Source organism: Pleurodeles waltl, chromosome 10, assembly GCF_031143425.1.
Source record: "Pleurodeles waltl isolate 20211129_DDA chromosome 10, aPleWal1.hap1.20221129, whole genome shotgun sequence".
NCBI lineage: Eukaryota > Metazoa > Chordata > Amphibia > Caudata > Salamandridae > Pleurodeles > Pleurodeles waltl.
In genome coordinates, this window is record NC_090449.1 from 1,052,674,207 (window position 1) to 1,052,693,677 (window position 19,471).

Below are 19,471 nucleotides of genomic sequence, written 5' to 3' on the forward strand. Positions count from 1 at the left end.
AAAGAGGTCAAGGTTGGACAGGAAAAGTTTTTTGGAGACACTGGGACAGGTAGCTGGAGGGGAGGAAGAGGTTGTTGTTGTAGGAGGTGTTCGTTTGGTGACTTTGGGTGAAGGTGCATGCGCTGGAGGCTGTTGTGAGGTGGATGGCTGTTGGGTGGGTGTGTGCCTGCATTTGTGTATCTTGGGAGGTGGCGTCACAGACACACTGGGAGAGGACACAGGGGACGTGTGAATGATAGTGGGGGTGGTGACTGCACGTGAGCAGGGTGTGGTGGTGGGTGTGCTGGTGATGGCAGTAGTGGCTGTAGATGAAGTGCATGCAGGTGTGAGTGTAGAGGAGACTGGGAGGGAGGAGGGAGAGGAGGAGGAGGGGGACACAGTGGAGGCAGTGGATGTTGGTGTGTCTGCATGTGTGTGATGCTTGCGTGAGTGCCTGTGGGATGTGTGGTGCTTATGTTTGCCTGAGCTTCCCTTGTGTGTTGACATGTGTGCATGCTGGTCTGAAGGTGTGCTTGGGATAGGCTGGGGTACAGGGGATTGGGTCTGGGTGGAGGAAGTTGGAGGGGGGAGGCTAGAGACAGGGACAATGGCTGCCATCAGTGCTGAGGCCAGAGTCTGAAAAGCTCGCTGAACGGCCGCCTGACCAGAAGGAATGCCTTCCAGGAATGCATTGGTTTGTTGCAACTGCCTTTCGACACCCTGAATGGCATTCAAAATGGTAATCTGCCCAACAGTGAGGGACCTGAGGAGATAAATGGCCTCCTCACTGAGGGCAGCAGGAGTGACTGGGGCCGGGCCTGAGGTGCCTGGGGCGAAGGTGATGCCCACCCTCCTGGGTGAGCAGGCACGGGGCAAAGGCTGAGGGGCATCTGGGAGGTCGGTGCTGGTAGGGGGGGTGGCGGCTGTACCTGTAGATGCGGGGGGCACAGATGCTGCCGCCACCACAAGGGAGCTCCCATCAGAGGACGAGTCCGTGTCGCTGGTGTCAGCTCCTGTCCCTGCCGTGGAGCTCCCCTCGCCCTCCGTTCCACTGGTGAACTCCGAGTCTGTTGTCTCGCCCTCCAGGGCCATGTGGGATGCAGCTCCCTTGTGCTCCGGTGCCACTGCTCCTCCGCCTGATGGTGCTAATGCACACAAGAACAGGGAGACCACAAAAAGGGGGGGAACGACAGAAGAAAGACATGTTCAGTGCATGCATTACTGCTACAGTTGGCGGACACAACAGACACAGAAGCCCCCTGCACTATGCCGCGCTCTTGGGCTCCACTGTTCAATCCCTGGGAAATGGCCTACTAGCCTATGGATGACATCTGCACACATGGATGATACAGGGGCATGACTAGGTGTACTTGGAACTCTACAGAGGTGGGGTGTGGTGCCACATGGCCTGCCTTACGGAGGGACCTTGCCTACTAAACTCGCCCTGGCCTAGGGAAACCCACAGCCCACCTCCCCCACCCAGACACCTCCACTGCGCCCAAAATCAGCAGGATGAGAGTGTACTCCCCCCTTGTGGCTGCTGTGATATCCTCAAGCGCCCATCCAACTCCGGGTACACCACCGCCAGGATCCTGAACATCAGAGGGGTCATGGTGCGACGGGCACCCCTCCCACGTTGGGGGGCCACCCCCAGCTGAGCCTCTGCCGTCTTCTTGCTTCAGCGGCAAATGTCCTCCCATCTTTTCCGGCAGTGGGTGCTCCGTCTGTGGTAGGCCCCCAGGGTCCGGACGTCCTTGGCGATGGCACGGCAAATATATTTTTTCTGGTGGGCGCTGACCTACATGAATTGTACAGGGGGAAGAGAAACTTATTACCAACTGCACCGACACAGTCATTGGCCCCCATTCCTACCCTTGCCATGTGGCACATGCACTCACCGTAGTTTTATGCACGCCGCAATCTCTCCCCCCCTTCTTACATCCATCCCACTCCACACAGGCATAGCCCAGACAGCATGCTCCCAGTGTACTTACCTGTTTGTCTGGAGGACCGTAGAGTAGCGTGTACTGTGGGAGGACCCCGTCCACGAGTTTCTCCAACTCCTCCGATGTGAAGGCAGGGGCCCTTTCCCCAGACACTCGAGCCATTGTCTCTTCCAGACTGAGGTCACAGCAGCACTTGCAGTGTAGGTCCTCTCCTGTCGAAGATCAAGTATCGAGTGATTGAACAGATAGAAAATGGCGGTCACGTCTGCAGCGGTGCTTACCGTCACCGCCGGCGTACATCGTCATTGGCTCCTGGGACCCATAGGGTCCAATGTTAACCAATGCAGCATTGTGCCGCGGTCTTCGACCGCCCACCGTGACGGTGTACAACGCCAGCGCAGTTACCTCATATCCCATTGTCCCACTTTAGAGGTCAGGCAGCCGCCATTTCAGGGGCCCACATGGCTTCATTTTTAACTGCGTCACACATACCTAGGCCTAGACTCAACACACATACAGGCCACTTTTCGATTAGGATTCGTGTTCTGTGTAAGCTTTGGGTACGTACCTCTGAGTTGTTTGACTCTGTGCTCGCTGTTGTCCTTCATAGGCACCATCCGCTGGGACATGTGAGGAGATGGCGGCATCCTCCGGTGTACAGACCGCTGGTGGACCTGTCGCCAATGGAGGAAAGACGTGATCATCACATACAGGCTTGACCGTGCCACAATCCAGGAACTGTGTACCCAGCTGGAGCCAGACCTGATGTCAGCTATCCGCCTTCCCACAGGAATCCCCCCTCAAGTGCAGGTGCTGTCAGTGCACCAGTTCCTTGCAAGTGGGTTTTTTCAAACAACAGTGGCCATAGCATCAGGGATGTCCCAGCCTATGTTTTCAAACGTGTTGTCCAGAGTGTTGTCTGCCCTGCTGAAACACATGCGGAGCCACATCATTTTCCCTCAGGTTGAGGATTTGCCTACAGTGAAAGGTGATTTCTATGCCCTGGGACATATCCCCAACATCATAGGTGCCATTGATGGGACACATGCGGCTTTGGTACCCCCCGCAGGAGTGAACAGGTGTACAGAAACCGGAAGAGTTATCATTCCATGAATGTGCAGATGGTATGTTTGGCAGACCAGTACATCTCCCATGTGAATGGCAAGTTCCCTGGCTCAGTGCATGACGCCTACAACCTGCGGAATAGCAGCATCCCTTATTTGATGGGTCAACTCCAGATGCACCGTGTGTGGCTATTAGGTGAGCACCTGGAAGCAAGACAGTGGGAATGGTTGTCTGGGTCTGGGGTTATCCCTACAGGTTAGCGTGTGTCTAACAGTTGTCCCTCGCCATTTGCAGGTGACTCTGGTTACCCCAACCTGTCATGGCTACTGACCCCAGTGAGGAATCCCAGGACAAGGGCAGAGGAACGCTACAATGAGGCCTATGGGCGAACACAGCGGATAATTGAGCGGACCTTCGGCCTCCTGAAGGCCAGGTTCAGGTGCCTCCATATGACAGGTGGATCCCTATTCTACCCACCAAAGAAGGTGTGCCAGATCATCGTGGCCTGCTGTATGCTTCACAACTTAGCTTTGCGACGACAGGTGCCTTTTCTGCAGGAGGATGGTCCAGATGGCAGTGTTGTTGCAGCTGTGGAGCCTGTGGACAGTGAAGACGAGGAAGCAGAAGAAGAGGACATGGACAACAGGGACTCTGAGATCCTGCAATATTTCCAGTGAGACACAGGTAAGAATACAAACCTGCCTACTACATGTACTTTAACACTACTACATCTCTACTGTCTGTCGTTTTCACCCAGTGTATGGTCACTGAGTTGTCACTTTCCCTTTACGATTTCACAGATGTGGGTCCCACTGTGTGACATCTGCTTTGATTCCTCATGGACTAGAGCTGTGTGACATAGGTATGTTGACATTACAATTGAAAGAGCTTTTTGCCACAGTAATTGCTAATACACTATTCCGAAATCACAGACTGACTCCAGATTGTTTTGTGCTTCAAAGGTGTTTATTTAAGTGCTCAATATTGGAGGGGGTTGCAAAATGGTGAGGGGTGATGGTGGAGGAATGTCCATGGCAGAGTCCAGTCTGTTAGTCTCACAGGTGCATTGCCCAAATGGGCATAGGAAGTGGAGCTGGGGCAGTTTAAGGATGTACAGTGTGACAAAGTGGGACAGAAGGATGACATTCAGGGTGGTCTCATTTCTTAGCGGGGGTCATGGCATCGTTCTCTGTCTTTGTCCTGGATCTCAGGGACCGTTTGCGGGGTGGTTCTCCCTCTGCAGGGGGTGGGGTGCTGGTGTGGTGGTCCTGTGGCGGTGCCTCCTGTCCACTTGCGCCGGCGGAGGTGGTGGGCAGTTCATCGTCCATGCTAGTGTCAGGGGCCCCTTGTTGTGCCACATTGTCCCTCCTGGTGTTGAGTACTTCCTTCAGCACCCCTACGATGGTGGCCAGGGTGGAATTGATGGCTCTGAGTTCCTCCCTGAAGCCCAAATAATTTTTCTCCTGGAGGCGCTGGGTCTTCTGAAACTTGGCCAGTACCGTTGCCATCGTCTCCTGGGAATGATGGTAGGCTCCCATGATGTTGGAGAGGGCCTCGTGGAGAGTGGGTTCCCTGGGCCTGTCCTCCCCCTGTCGCACAGCAGCCCTCTCAGTTCCCCTGTTTCCCTGGGCCTCTGTCCCCTGAACCGTGTGCCACGCCACTGCCACTGCCCCCAGGTCCCTGTTGTTGTTGGGGTGGTGGGTTAGCCTAGGTTCCCTGTAGTGGTGGACACACTGCTGATTGACGTGTCCTGGGGACAGAGGTATGGGCCCGCTGGGTGGGTGCTGTGCTGGTGTTTCCAGAGGGGGAAGCTCTGTGGTGGCCTGTGACTGTGTCAGGGGAACCGACTGTCCCGAGGTCCCATATGGGCCGGGCTGGTCGTCTAGATCCAGTTGGACAGAGCTTCTGTCATCACTGTGGACCTCTTCTGTTGGTGGTGTGGACATGTCTGGACCCTCCTGTCCGGTGACGTTGGGTAGGGGTCCTGCAGGGGTGTAAAAGCTTATGCATCTGTGTGTGCCATGGTGTGCAATGGGTGGGTGACTGTGTACGCCAGTGCTTGCATTCCTATTTGGGACCTTGTGTGCTGATGGTTTAGGGGGGTGTATGGGTATGTGCAGTGGCCATGCTTTGGGGATGGGTGTCCATGCTTTGTTGTTGCATGCAGGGCTTGGTGTTGGTATGGGTGGTTTGTGATATTGGGACATTTGTGAGGAGTTGGAGTGATGGGGGTGAGGGCGAGGGTGGGGGTATGTGATGGCTTGCAGGTAGGGTGGGGGATGTAATAGTAAAGATTTGACTTACCAGAGTCCAATCCTCAAGCTACTCCTGCGAGGCCCTCAGGATACAGAATAGCCAATGTTGTTAGTTGTGGAGGAGGAGGTGGGAGTCCACCGCCAGTCCTCTGAACCACAAGGTGGTGTCTTGAGACAACGGAACGCACCTTCCCCCGTAGGTTGTTCCACCTCTTCCTGATGTCATCCCTATTTCTTGGGTGCTGTCCCACTGCGTTGACCCTGTCCACGATTCTTCGCCATAGCTCCATCTTCCTAGCTATGGAGGTGTGCTGCACCTGTGCTCCGAATAGCTGTGGCTCTACCCGGATGATTTCCTCCACCATGACCCTGAGCTCCTCCTCAGAAAATATGGGGTGTCTTTGCCGTGCCATGGGGTGGTGTGGGTGATGTGTGGGTTGGTGTGTGTTGTGATGTGTGGGGTGATACTTAGTGGTGTGTTGTGTGAAGTGCGTGGATGTTATGTGGGTGATGGTGTTGAGTGCCTGTGGATGCTTGTTTGTGGATTGTGGTGTCTCTCTCTGGCCTTCTTTCTGACTTTTTGGTAGTAGGGGTTTGTGGGTGATGTGGGTGTGTGTTTTATATTGTATTGGGTGTGTGGGAGTGGTGTATATATGTGTATCAGGTGTGTGTATTTCGAATTGTCCAATGTGGTAGTGTTTTGTAAATGTGTGTGTATTTTGAGCGCAGCGGTGTGTACTGCCAATGGAATACTGCGGTTGAAAGACCGCAGCGTGGATTCGTGGGTCGTGATAATGTGGGCATATTCCTGTTGGCGTGACAGTGGAGGTTTTGTTTTTGCCAGTTTATCACTGACCTTTGGTATGGCGGACTTGTGTGGGTGTCCGAATTTTGGTGGATTCCGTGCTGTGAGTCATAATAGCTGTGGCGGATTGCCGCAGCCGCGGCGGTGTGTTGGCGGTCTTCTGCACGGCGGTAAGCGGCTTTTACCACCAATCTTATAATGAAGGCCTATATGTTAAGTTCAGTCACATTATGCTGTGTGAGGTTTTTAGGGTCCTAGATCCTCCTTGTGTTGGATGCACATAACTGAGTTAGGGGACATTACTGCCATCCAATGACATCTCTTTCCTCATGATTGTTGTAAAGGTCTGACAACAAGTATGTGCGTGACAGCATGAGCTGTGTATGCATGTTTTATGAGTAAATTGAGAGTCATGTGAGCAATGTGTATAGCGCCACAGATCTTTCAAACCACATCTGCCTTTGATAAACTGTTGTTTGGAAGGCATATCATGAATCACTGTGCCCTTCAGGTTGCCAAACACAGCATATGCCAAATAGCTGTTGGCTGTATGATGTACTGACATGCATGGAAGTGATGGGAATGGATTATCATGGAGGTTCTGTATGCTCAGCCTGCAGATACCGGGGCCTGTCACATGTATCTCCGAGTATGGGACCTAGTCCAGGCTGTGGGAGAGTCACTGTGTCTATGCAACTGTGGCGCTGTGCACACTCCCTGTACCCCAGCATATCCTGTCATGTGGCCAATATGAGGCTCAGGTGGCAAAACCTGCCCTGAATGCCTCATATCTTTGACTAGATTTGGAATGATTGCAGAGGAAATTCATAAATCTAGTCCATATGCTCACTTAGCATCATTGTCAATGCGTGTTTTACACTTGTGACAGGTTCCTTACTCCCATAGCTCTGCCTTCACCTTCCCACAGGCCATATTTGTCTTGTACAGGCTTATTGCATAATTGGCAGTCCCACAGTGCAGACAGTATGTTGATTCCTGGGAGGCCATGATATGTGAGTCAGGAGCTCGGTAACATAGAATAAACTGTACAATGCATGCCTTTGTTAGTTGAAAGCCATCTCTGTAGGATAGACACATTTGTCCAAAGGAGTGTTCTGTGGTACAGGTACATATCACAGAAACCCACCCCATGAAGTGGCATGAGTCTGCATTTGTTATTCTACATGTCCACACATGGACAGGGAATACACTTTCTGTACCCACCTTGCCAGCCCCTTTATTGTTAATCATGTGTAATGTTGGAGTTTGTACTCTGGTAGTTGCCTGTAGGGACTGCATTTAGTGAGTCATTATCACAGAGTGGGAATGTGTTGGTCCATTCTTGTCTAAGGAGTTTACCCCTCAGAAGCCACATAGGTGAGTAGGGTTTTATAGTGGCTCACATCACAGAACAGGTTGCTAGAGCATGGGCTACCTGCTGTCAGTAAGATTGCTTAGTCATTGTAGACCATGAGCAGGGCACTTGGGGAGTACTGACAAATAGTAAAGTCCTAGCTTGATGTTACGGACATGTATGTGACTAGACCATTTGTGACGGAACTTGTGATCATGATCTCCTGATTTGTCTTCTACATCCATGCAGGTCAACGCCCATCAAAAGAAGACACTATGGAGAGCCGTCTCCCGGAAGGTACGGACCGTGGGAGTCCACAACCGGCGAAGCATCCACTGCAGGAAAAGGTGGGAGGACCTGAGACGTTGGGCCTGGAAGATCATTGAGGTCCAACTGGGGATGTCCCCTTAATGTGGGCGGGGTACCTGTTGGACCATGACCCCTCTAATGGTCACATTCTGGCTGTGGCCTATCCAGAACTTGATGGGAATTTCAGGGCAGCATGGCAGCCACAAGGGGGTGAGTACAGGCCATATTCCTGCCTGTCAAATTGTCAAGAGTATGTGTTAGGTTCTGACTGCTCTCCCTGGCAATTAGGGATAAGCCATGTGTAACAAAGTAGATGAGTGATTGATTGTGTAGACATGTTAGGTGTTGCACACTGATGTGCCCTGCCTATTGGTCCAGGAAGCTAGGACACAACTGTGTACAATCCACAAAACACTTGCTCTCCAGCGACAACATATGGCCGTGAACAGTGAGCAATGAAGTACTGTTTGTTGTTGTAGTGTGTGTAAATTCTATACAATAGACCACTACTCCTCAATGTTACAGGCCAAAGGTAAGCAAGTGATGGCTTACTGTTCTCAGCCACGTGTCTGGGTAAATTAGTATATTGGCATCTGCCACCCGGAGGCTAGTTGTCTTCAGCGTATGATGAGTACTGTTGTCTCACTGCAATCTGTAATGTGAAGATGGCCATCACACAGGTGACAGAGCCTACATTGTACTTTGGGTGCAGCTGTAGATCAGTACTTTCCCTTGGCAATGACATGATTTAGGTGCCATCACTGTTTCTAACATTCCTTGTGCCTACATGTCAGCATGTATCCCTTTCTCCTTTGAAAACATTTGCAAGCTGCTGTTTCATGCATGGCCTACCTATGTTGATGGGATAATGTCTGTATTCCCTCACATATATGTGCATGGCAAACTGTATGGAATAGGATATTTACAACGGGGGTCCATTTCATGTTGTGCCACAAACAGCAGTCTGTCATTATAGTTTATTGGCTGACACATTCCCTCATGCATCATAACATATCATTTGGCATGTACAACTTCAGTTACAAGGAGGGACATGACAGGTAGGCCTGGAGTTTTGAGCCACAATGTGAAAATCTATGCCCTTGATGTGCAATTATGCAGAAAAGTGCACTGCACATGTGTAACGGGTAAGGTTTGTGACATGACTGTTGGCCAGCATCATCGAGTGACTTGCATTTATGTTGAAATCACATGTGTTTGGGTACAACCATTCATCCAGATCTGGGTCTGCATGATCATAATGGAGACGATGTAGCTTCCAATTGGACAACATGTTGAGGGCATTCAACAAGTAACTGCAACTATCTGGGCCTCTCCAGCATCCTAGGGACTAATAGCGTCGACTGATGCACTTAGAGTGTGTCATTGTAAGGGGTGCCAGACATTAGTGGTGATTACCCTGGGGCTTGCTGATTCATTGTGTTGTGGATTTCAGCGGCATCTCTACGTGACATATTGCATGATGTCTTCAGTGTCCATTTCCATGTCACATGTGTGGCCTATCTGAGCAACATTAATACTACCTCCATGAGTCTATTGGGACGAATATCACTTGGTGAAGTTTGCATAGTGGAACTGCTTCCAGTGTGATGTGAGTATTTCCATGTTACCTTCTCTGGGTTATTGTATTTTTATCAGCAACATGGCAGGATTTTGGAGCATCATTAATTATTGTTTAGTCAATATGTTTGTGACAAATAGATGTGTCCATGACCTTGTGTGGGATCTGTGGGAATGCATTTGGCATTGGCCTACTATTGTATGACAACAGGTAACTGAGGTCTGCTCCATGGGGCAAACCTTTGAGGTGATGGGGTCTCCTACCTCTTGAATGGTTATTGTGATTGCACAACATCAGTCATGCACTTGTAGTTGTGTGAGATCCTGGGCAACTGTTGACAGTTCTGATGACATGCATGCATGTGGTATGGCACATGTATGGCCCACTTAGGTATAGTTTGTTGATGGGGCCTACTTGATATCATGGTAATGTTTGCTAATCAGAGCTGTTGTTCAAGTGAGATCATGGACATGTGATGACCCTATTTCTTTTTGTATTTACAGCATCAGCACCGGCAAGCATAGAAGACGAGGTACAGCCGAGTGGGGAAGCATCTGGCCACAGGACCTCAGGTCAAGACACAACAGACACAGAGGAACCAAGTGGCTCGGAGGGTGAGGGTGAGTGTCACAGGGGAGACCAGAACATCCTCTTTGTCATCGGATTCTTCCTCCAGTGGTCATTTCTTAGTGGTGGGGGACCCATTGGGGCATCCCCCTGTACCACCTTTGTCCACCACCCCCAGTTCTATCACCACCCTCTCTGTTGCTCACCACCCATTTGGCAGTGCCCACTCACCCAAGATGGTGACGTCTCCTTTGCCACAGTCACCTCCGCCCCAGCTCCTGTGACCCCTGCTGCCCTCAGTGAGGAGGCTATTGACCTCCTGAGAAGTATCTCTGTGGGTGAGTCAGCCATGTGAATTCCATCCAGGGGTTGGCAACACAACTCCAACAAACAAATATATTCCTGGAAGGCATTCATGGTGCAATGGCTGGCCTACAGAGATCTTTTCAGGCTCTCGCCTCCTCACTGACAGCAGCCATTCACCCTCCACCTTCTGTCCCCCCTCTGCCTCCCTCTTCACAATCCAAAACCCCTCTTCCCCTACCTACCCAAACACACAGACTCATCCATACACATCCACCTCAACACACAAGAGCAGCATACAAAGATGCATGCACCACAAAACACACTGGCATGCAAGCAAACAACAGACACCCACAGACACAACAACAGTCACCCCTTCCCCAGACACCATCCCCAGCAATACACACATATCAGGCATACCCACAGGCACCACCACAACAGTCAATGACACACCCACCACACACAGCATACCCACTGACATCACACCTACAGACACCCCAACATCCACCACAAGCACCATACCCGCAGACACCACACAAACAGACACACATACATCTACCACATCCAACCAACCTGCAGACACCACCCCATCAGATACACACACATCCAGCACTCCATCCCCCAGCACCTCCACCTCCCAGACCCCCAACACACACAAAAACACTCACCCACCCAACAGACACCAACCAAACACAATCATACCTCCCAGAAGCATGCACCCACAACATCCACACCAACACAGCAGACAAACAAAACCCTACACCCTTCTGCTGACTGTCCCTCTGTTCCTAAGAAAGTTTTTTTGTTTGACCTTAACCTTTCCCCGTTCCCTCCACCCGACTCACAATGAGGTTTGTATACTTGTCTTTCTAACTGTTGTGCATCACACTGTCCTTCCATTGTCCTTCCATTGTGTGTGATGTGTGTGTCCATTGCAGTGCTGTTTACTGGGAGTGGTGTTGGTGTTCCATGCCAAATTCATACATATGTGTGTTGAATATGACAACGTTCCATGGCATGTGTGCAATGTGAATGTGTGAGTTGTATTTGTACATGTGATGTTGGTGTGTTGTTGGTGTTGTGTGAGACAATGTTAAGTACACTTCACTGTCCCTGTGCCTGAGATGGTCTGACATGTGTTTTTGTGTAGTATTGCGGTGCAGTGTGAGTATATATATATATGTGTATATATATATATGAATATATATATATATATATATATATATATATATATATATATATATATATATATATATATACGTGTATATATATGGCCATTCAGTTCTCCGCTCTACTTGGCCTGAAACCTTTTTACCATTATGTAATGGAAGTGTTACAATTTTCCCATCATAGAGGAGAGCTGAATGACCACTTGGACTGGATTTTGTACAATTATGGTTCTTCGAATTCCTGGCCTGCACTTTTTTGCCATTATGCGTTGGAAGTGTCACGGTTATCTCGTCATAGAGGAGAACTGAATGGTCACTTGGACTGTTTTTTTGTGCAATTACAAATTATGTTTCTTTGATTATGTACTCAATTTTGAAACAGACTAGTATATCGATAGTAGGTCACTTGGCCTGGATATGATGCTATGAATTCAGTATGATAATAATGGTGTACCTTTGACAGATTTTTACAACATGATATATCGTGCACTTTTGAAAGATTTTCTCATGTTTGAATTGGGCGCTATATTTATGTCAGACTGAGTTTGTTAAGCCTGCAAAAATATAAAAAATATATCTAATGACATTTCATGAGACATAATTGGGTTATAGTATTGTGATTTACATGACTTATTTATGCATTTCTACATTTGAATTACTTTTTCTCCTCCCAAGAAACAATGGATGTAGTACAGTCTTTTCACTATTTTTGTTATATAATGTATTATTTGTTTTTAAAGGTGGTGGTGCACTTTTTTTGTATGGACTGTGAAGAAGATCTTTTCTGGGATTGAAACGCGTTGCCATTAAACTTTATCTGCAAAATCAAGCTCTGGAGTGCGAGTCTTATGGTGTTTGATAGACTATGGGGGTCATTCTGACCCTGGCAGCCGGTGGCCGCCATGGCCACCGACCACGGGAGCACCGCCAACAGGCTGGCGGTGCTCCCACGAGCATTCTGACCGCGGCGGTTCAGCCGCGGTCAGAAGCGGCAAGTCGGCGGGCTCCCGCCGACTTACCGCTGCTCGGGGGAATCCTTCATGGCGGCGGAGCGCGCTCCGCCGCCATGAGGATTCTGACAGCCCCTACCGCCATCCTGTTCATGGCGGGAAACCCGCCATGAACAGGATGGCGGTAGGGGGTGCCGCGGGGCCCCTGGGGGCCCCTGCCGTGCCCATGCCAATGGCATGGGCACGGCAGGGGCCCCCGTAAGAGGGCCCCGCAAAGTATTTCAGTGTCTGCCTTGCAGACACTGAAATACGCGACGGGTGCAACTGCACCCGTCGCACCCCTGCAACTACGCCGGCTCAATTCTGAGCCGGCGTCCTCGTTGCAGGGGCATTTCCTCTGGGCCGGCGGGCGCTCTTTCGGAGAGCGCCCGCCGGCCCAGAGGAAATGTTTAAATGGCCGCCGCGGTCTTTTGACCGCGGTGCAGTCATTTCACGGCGGTACCTTGGCGGACGGCCTCCGCCGTCCGCCAAGGTTTAAATCACCCCCTATATCTGGTGGTGAATATGTCGGACCTACAAGGTCTTAGCTTTGATGACAGCATGGTGCAGGCTATTCTACAAACTCCCTCCATCCTAGGGGATGATAGTAGTGGTCCCTCCAGTGGCACTAAAAAAGACTGGACGAAGTTGTCGGCCCTAAAGAAAGAACTCATCAAGACCGTCCTACACTGTACAATTATGACTGAATATCTTAGGGCTAATATATCACCAAACGGTCTTATTGTTACCAATGTTCCAAGGATTTTCCTACAAGATTAACAATTTCGTTTGGATTGGTCACAGATATCATGGAAATGCAGTCGTGATTGGTTGATCCTGATCATTAATACCTCTAAACGATTGGCAGACTCCATCACCATTCAGATCTCCATTACTGAAGCAGCCATGAAGACCACGGTCCAACTTGCTCAGTTTAAGTCTCGCTTAGCTGAGATCAATATGGAACTCAACTAGACTAAGGAATACCTTACACAACAAAAAATCTATAAATTGCAGAAGGATATCAAACGCTTTAGTAGAGAAAAAGTCTATCCTTATACAAAAGATGACTATCAATGTGAGGGAACTTCCGAAACTTCAGATGACTCCGACACTCCGCAACGAAGGACCCGCACACCACAGAACAGTTCTAGCTCGGATGACTGGAGCGGTGATGAGGGACAGAGGATGAACCGGAATCGTTACATCCCACCTACTCACTTCAACTCTCCATTTCCATTCCAGCAGATTCCACCATGGCAATCTATGCCTATGCCTTTTTTTCAGCCACAGCCACAATATAACTTCAATCCTTTTTTAGGAAGAGGCCGGGGCAGAGGCAGAGGCAGAAACAGAAGGAGAGGCAGAAACATCCACTGGGCACAGGAAGAACCACAGATGGTCACCAGAAGTCGCAGTGTAACGACTCAAAAGAAACCCTAGTTGTTAATCTTTCCAGTTCCACCCTAACCCCCCCAGAGATGGCGGTCCTAGAGAAAGGCCTAGGGTTTGTACCTACCCCCAAGGAAGATCAATTCAGACTACATTGTGAGATGGCAGCTCTGTTTCGCAAGATTAGACTAAATTATTTCTTCAAGGATCGTCCACAATTGGAGATGAGGAGTGATACTAACTTAAGGAATCCATCTACCTTTATGCCCCCCACTACTACTGTTCCGTTAGAGGTGCTCACCTTTGAGAAGGCGGTCCGTCACGAAATTCAACTCCTTGAACCTCCCAGGGTTTTTCAGAATATTTCCAAATTGGAACGTGCAGCTATTCATTCCTTATCCCACAATCCAGACATCACGTTAAAACCAGTAGATAAAGGAGGTGCGATTGTGGTTATGGATACAACCTACTTAAAACAGGAATGTCTGAGGTTACTCAGTGATGCATCTTATTACCGCCATATTTCTATTGATCCGACCCCGCTCTTACAACGTAAGATCCGCGGAATGATAATAGAAGCGGAATCAGCTGGATGGATTACTCAACAAGAAGCTGAATTCCTGGATACAAAGAACCCCAGGATTCTGTACTTTTATTGTCTCCCTTAAAATCTACAAAGGTATTCCCCCCCCCCGGGTGCCCTATAGTGTCCGGGATTGGCTCACTTTTGGAGCCCTTATCAAAATTTTGTGACTTTTGTCTGCAACATATTGTCCAGAAAACATCTACCTTTTTGAAAGATACTAAAGACACGTTGGTTCTGCTTAATGATATCAATGAAGCAGGTATTACAGATATATTAATATGTCTAGACGTGGAGGCTTTATACACTAATATTCCACAAGAAGCGACACTCGCTGCTGTGGAGGATATACTCCTGGCTGACACCTGGACCTATAACACTCCAGTGAGTTTTATTATGCAATGTGCAAGTGTGGCTCTCCATGAAAACTTTTTTCAATTTGAAAAACGTCTCTTTCACCAGATACAGGGCACTTCCATGGGGAGTACCTTCGCGCCTAGCCTGGCCTGCTTATATATGTTCGCCTTTGAACGCCGCCACATTCTTACCCCTGATCAACTTTTCTTTTCCAATATTAGACTGTGGCGTCGGTATATAGACGATATTCTAGTGATCTGGAAGGGTAATGTAGATCAAGCAACAGCCTTTACCCAGTGGGTTAACACTCTGGACACCCATCTCCGTTTCACTTCCACCATCTCTGATAAAGAGGTATCCTTCCTTGACCTACGAATCACACTCAGAGATGGTTACCTTAACTCTTCTGTGTTCCACAAACCCACTGATAGGAATAGTCTCTTACTCTACAGCAGCCATCACCCTAAGGCACTGCGAGACAACTTACCTTTTGGCCAATTCCTTAGGATACGACGTAATTATTCAGATAAGAGTGATTTCCATACTCAAGGCAATACATTATGTCGTAAACTTTGCGAACGCAACTATCCAGCATCCAACATTCGACAAGCAAAGAAGAGGGCCAGCAATATCCCTAGGGAAACATTACTGACCAACGATATTCGCATACAACAACCTAGGCTGACCACATTCACCCCACTAAGTAACCAAATTAAAGGGATTGTTCACAGGCTCTGGCCCATCCTCACAAGTGCAGGTGCAACATTAGAACACCCATTATTTGCCTTCAAGAGAACCCATAACATCAAAGACCTAGTAGTCCACACGAGACCTACAACACACCAACTCCTTGATAATACCGGTCCTAGTCAATGGCTTAAGGTCAAGGGACATTACCCCTGTGGTGGTTGTAATGTCTGTTCCATGACTAGTAGTATCCAAGAGATGGACTTAGGCGAACTTAAGACATGGCAATTGAAATCCCATACCAATTGCCGTACTAAAGACTGTATCTATATGATCACATGTCTGTGCGATTTGAAGTACATTGTTATGACTACCAGAATGGTGAAAATTCGAATCAACGAACACCGAAGCACCATTAGATGCAAAAGGTCCTCAACAAAATTGACCAATCACTACATTGAGAAGCAACATACTCCCGAGGACATTAGTTGGATTGTTCTAGAAACCATCAGAGACAACAAAGACTGTACAACGAGACTCTTTGAGAAAGAACAGCAGTGGGTCTTCAGACTTAAGACCCATATATCTGGACTTAACGACGATATTCAGTGGACTAGTTTTATCCACTGACAACCACACCTTTGTGTCTTGATTACCGTCTCCGTTTTTTTTTTTTTTTTTTTTTTCTGTTACAGCACTCCTCCTCAGATCAAAACCTTTCACTTTCCCAAATGCTGATTTTTTTGAGGTGGGTTTAGTTTCATCCGAAGGATTAGTGATGGGAACTTCCTTTGTCCACTGTTGAGTATATTTGATATCCTGTCTACCGACCCTCTTCAAGATGGCCGACACAGTCTGTTGTCCTTCTTCTGTTGTATTCACTTACTCTTTCTGGGAGTCCTTTCTCCATTTCTGACCTCCCCCTCTCTTTTTAATGACTTCCACACTAGCTGTCCCTCGAGTTCCGGGGATTAGCAGCAGACATAGGTGGTCAAGGACTGCTTGGCTTAACTCAAAGTAAGTGCCTTTCTTGCGAAGCCTCTAACGTTTTCGATTCGGCTCCCAGATGCGGCGTCTATTACAACTACGAGCCGCTTCTTCTTATCGCGGCTCGTGTTTACCCGCGATTTTACGCGGTTCATAGTAAGGACACCACTGTGTCCTCTTTTATCAACTTGATGAACGAGTTGAGACGCGCTAATGGTCCCACGCGCTCTCTCGCCTATATCGATTAATGGAACGAGTTGAGACGCACTGTGATTTTCACGCGCTCACTCGACTGATATTAACTCAGTACGGACTGGAACGCGCTGTGAATTTCGCGCTTATCCAGTTCCTGTTGGTTCGTCTTTTTGCACCCCTCTGACTTCTCATAACATTTTTATTATAATAATAGTTTATGCCAGTACTCTTTGCGCATTCCATGGTTTTTGAGTTGACTTTAGTTAAACACTTCCCTCCTTCCACTTTTAATATGTTGATGATATCTTTGCCCAGTGTGGTACCTTCATTCTTTTCGTGATTTTGTAAATTCCCCCTTTTTTGAAGTACTTGTATTACACCATAAGTGTACTTTTTGACAACATAGTGCTCATATCTACACGTATAAAGTTTAACACCACTATGTGTTGACTTTTTTTCAGTTCATTGTTTAGCCTTCTGTACTTAGTTCTATCTGGCTACGACACAATAATAGGTCTTGTAATTATTGTCATCGATAGGAGCTTTGTTTTGAATAACCCACCTTGTCTATTATGGTCTTTATCAGTGTGTTACACAATCAAATTCCTTGTCTAACGAATGTATAATTCAAGGTTTTGTTCTTTGTGTGTATACCTAGACCATAGTGGATTTCCAAAGCCTGGTGTTACCCCGATGAGGCCCTACCTTTAGTATTTGGAGGGTAAGCATTGTGGAACCTTTGCCAAGTTGGCTTTCTCGCATTTTGTTAATATTATATCTTTGTCACATGGCACCTTTGGGATCCCTCACTAATATATGGGGTTATATCTCAGGATATCGTGAACATGTTACTTTTGACAACTATGCAATGCTTTGACTTTGGTTTCTTTCTTCCGTACTTTTTCTAGGTTTTTTATTTCCTTATTATGGGATTCTCCATTGTTTAAAGGATTAGGTATGTACTAAGGTCCTGACGAATCGCATAAGATCATTTATTGACTATAAAACAGCGAGAAACATGTTGACCTACGATATAGAGTGACACAGGGGATCCTGTGTTTACTTTCTTCTTTTTACTAATCTCTACTACGAGATTTAGTAACTATACCTATCTGTTTTTTATATGGGGAGTGTAGACATTATTTTACTATATCCCTATATATTGTTTTTAATCATGTCAGAGGTATCAGCATTAGAATAAAATTACAACTTGTTACCTCTAGTCATTTTTAACCTCCCTTATACCAATCCTTCACTATCTTTTGACCGGTTGTGCAACATTCTCAAAAAGATCTCCGGCAAAGAGCCCCCGTGTGGGGCCGTCAGGCATTGCAGTGCCGGCCTGACGAGGAGCTTGGCCCTATGATGAAGCATGTCACCGGAAGGTGAGTGAGGGCTCTTGCTTCGAAGACTTCGGTTTCCATTGAATGCTGAACCACCCTTTTGAAAGAAACCTTCTTGCATTTTTGGAACCGTGTGTACTTTATTTGATTTATTGTTTGTGATATGAGACACCTGCTCATGTATTTCAGCAGCTTGCGGCGTCCGCAACTCGCACCGACTCCGTTTGGTGGATGTAGCCGGGTGGTGGTGGAACCTGTGCGTATATATACATATCAAAACAAAGCCCTTTCAGGGTTAGAGTGACGAATAAATTATACAAAAAAGACGAGAGAACTCTGGGTAGTTCCCAAGTTTAGGTGGAGAGCAGCTCCATTAAGAAGCACCCTGCAACACCAGTGACACTCTAGATTTGCTCACCTCAAATGTCTGTTTATCTAGCAAAGGTTTTAAGCATATGATCAGCACAGTTCTATTCACGTCGAGCTAGATAGGGACAAAGGGCCTCATTACGAGACTGGCAGTCATGAGACCGCTAGCCTTGCCATGGCGTTCCTACCGCCACAGAGCCGGCGGTAAGGACCGCCACTTTACAAGTTGTGGGGCTTGGCATACACAAAGCCTCCTCAACTCCTCCTGGCCCACCAGTGTGGTTGCACCGCAGCGGTTAGTGGTAAGCACCTCCAACCCGGCGACAGGCCTCAGCCTGCCGTCCAGCTTACAAAGCTGCAAACTGGCAGACTTTCCGTGGAGGTCACCTGCCATGAAAACCCTGGTGGTCACGCACCTGGCAACAAGAATCTTAATTCCTGTCACCAGCAAACACACATACACACATGTCCCCACACATGCACACATTCCCCCCACTCGTCCACACACTCACAAACACCACCCCACACCCTTCCACGCACGCATGCATTCACATACAAACCCATTCAGCAGACGCATACATGTACTCAGACACCCCCACTCATTCACATTCATCCACACAGACACCCTCACTCACTCGCAGACACTACCCATTCATGAACATATACAAGCACAGTAACATTCACATTCAAATACATACACACACGCATTCACCACACTCTCCCCATTCACGCACTCACAGTACCCCCTCTGCATTCATGCACTCACAGAACCCCCTCCTCATACTCACACCCACACACTCTCACATATGCACACACACACACAGAGATACCCCACTCATCCGCAATCATTCACACCCCCAGCCCCTCCACACACGCATACATTGCACACTCCCCACTCTGCCCACACGCACCCACACACACAGGCACCCTCCCCTCTTTTCAGACACCCACTTACCTTCTCCGTCGATGAAGAGGTCCGGGAGGGGATGGGTCCTGGCGGTCTTGCCCCACCAGCACCACCACGCCAGCAGGACTCCGCCAAGCCGTATTACTGGCAGTAATACGGCAGGCAGAGTCCTGCTGCCATGGCAGTGCTGGTGAAGCACTCGCCTCTGCACCGTGGACTGCCAGCACAAGTGCTGGCGACTTTCCACCAGTAACATGGCGGACGGCTACCAGCACTTGTGATATGCACTGGCGGTCTGCTGGCGGGTTTGACTTCGGTGGTCTGGCAGAAA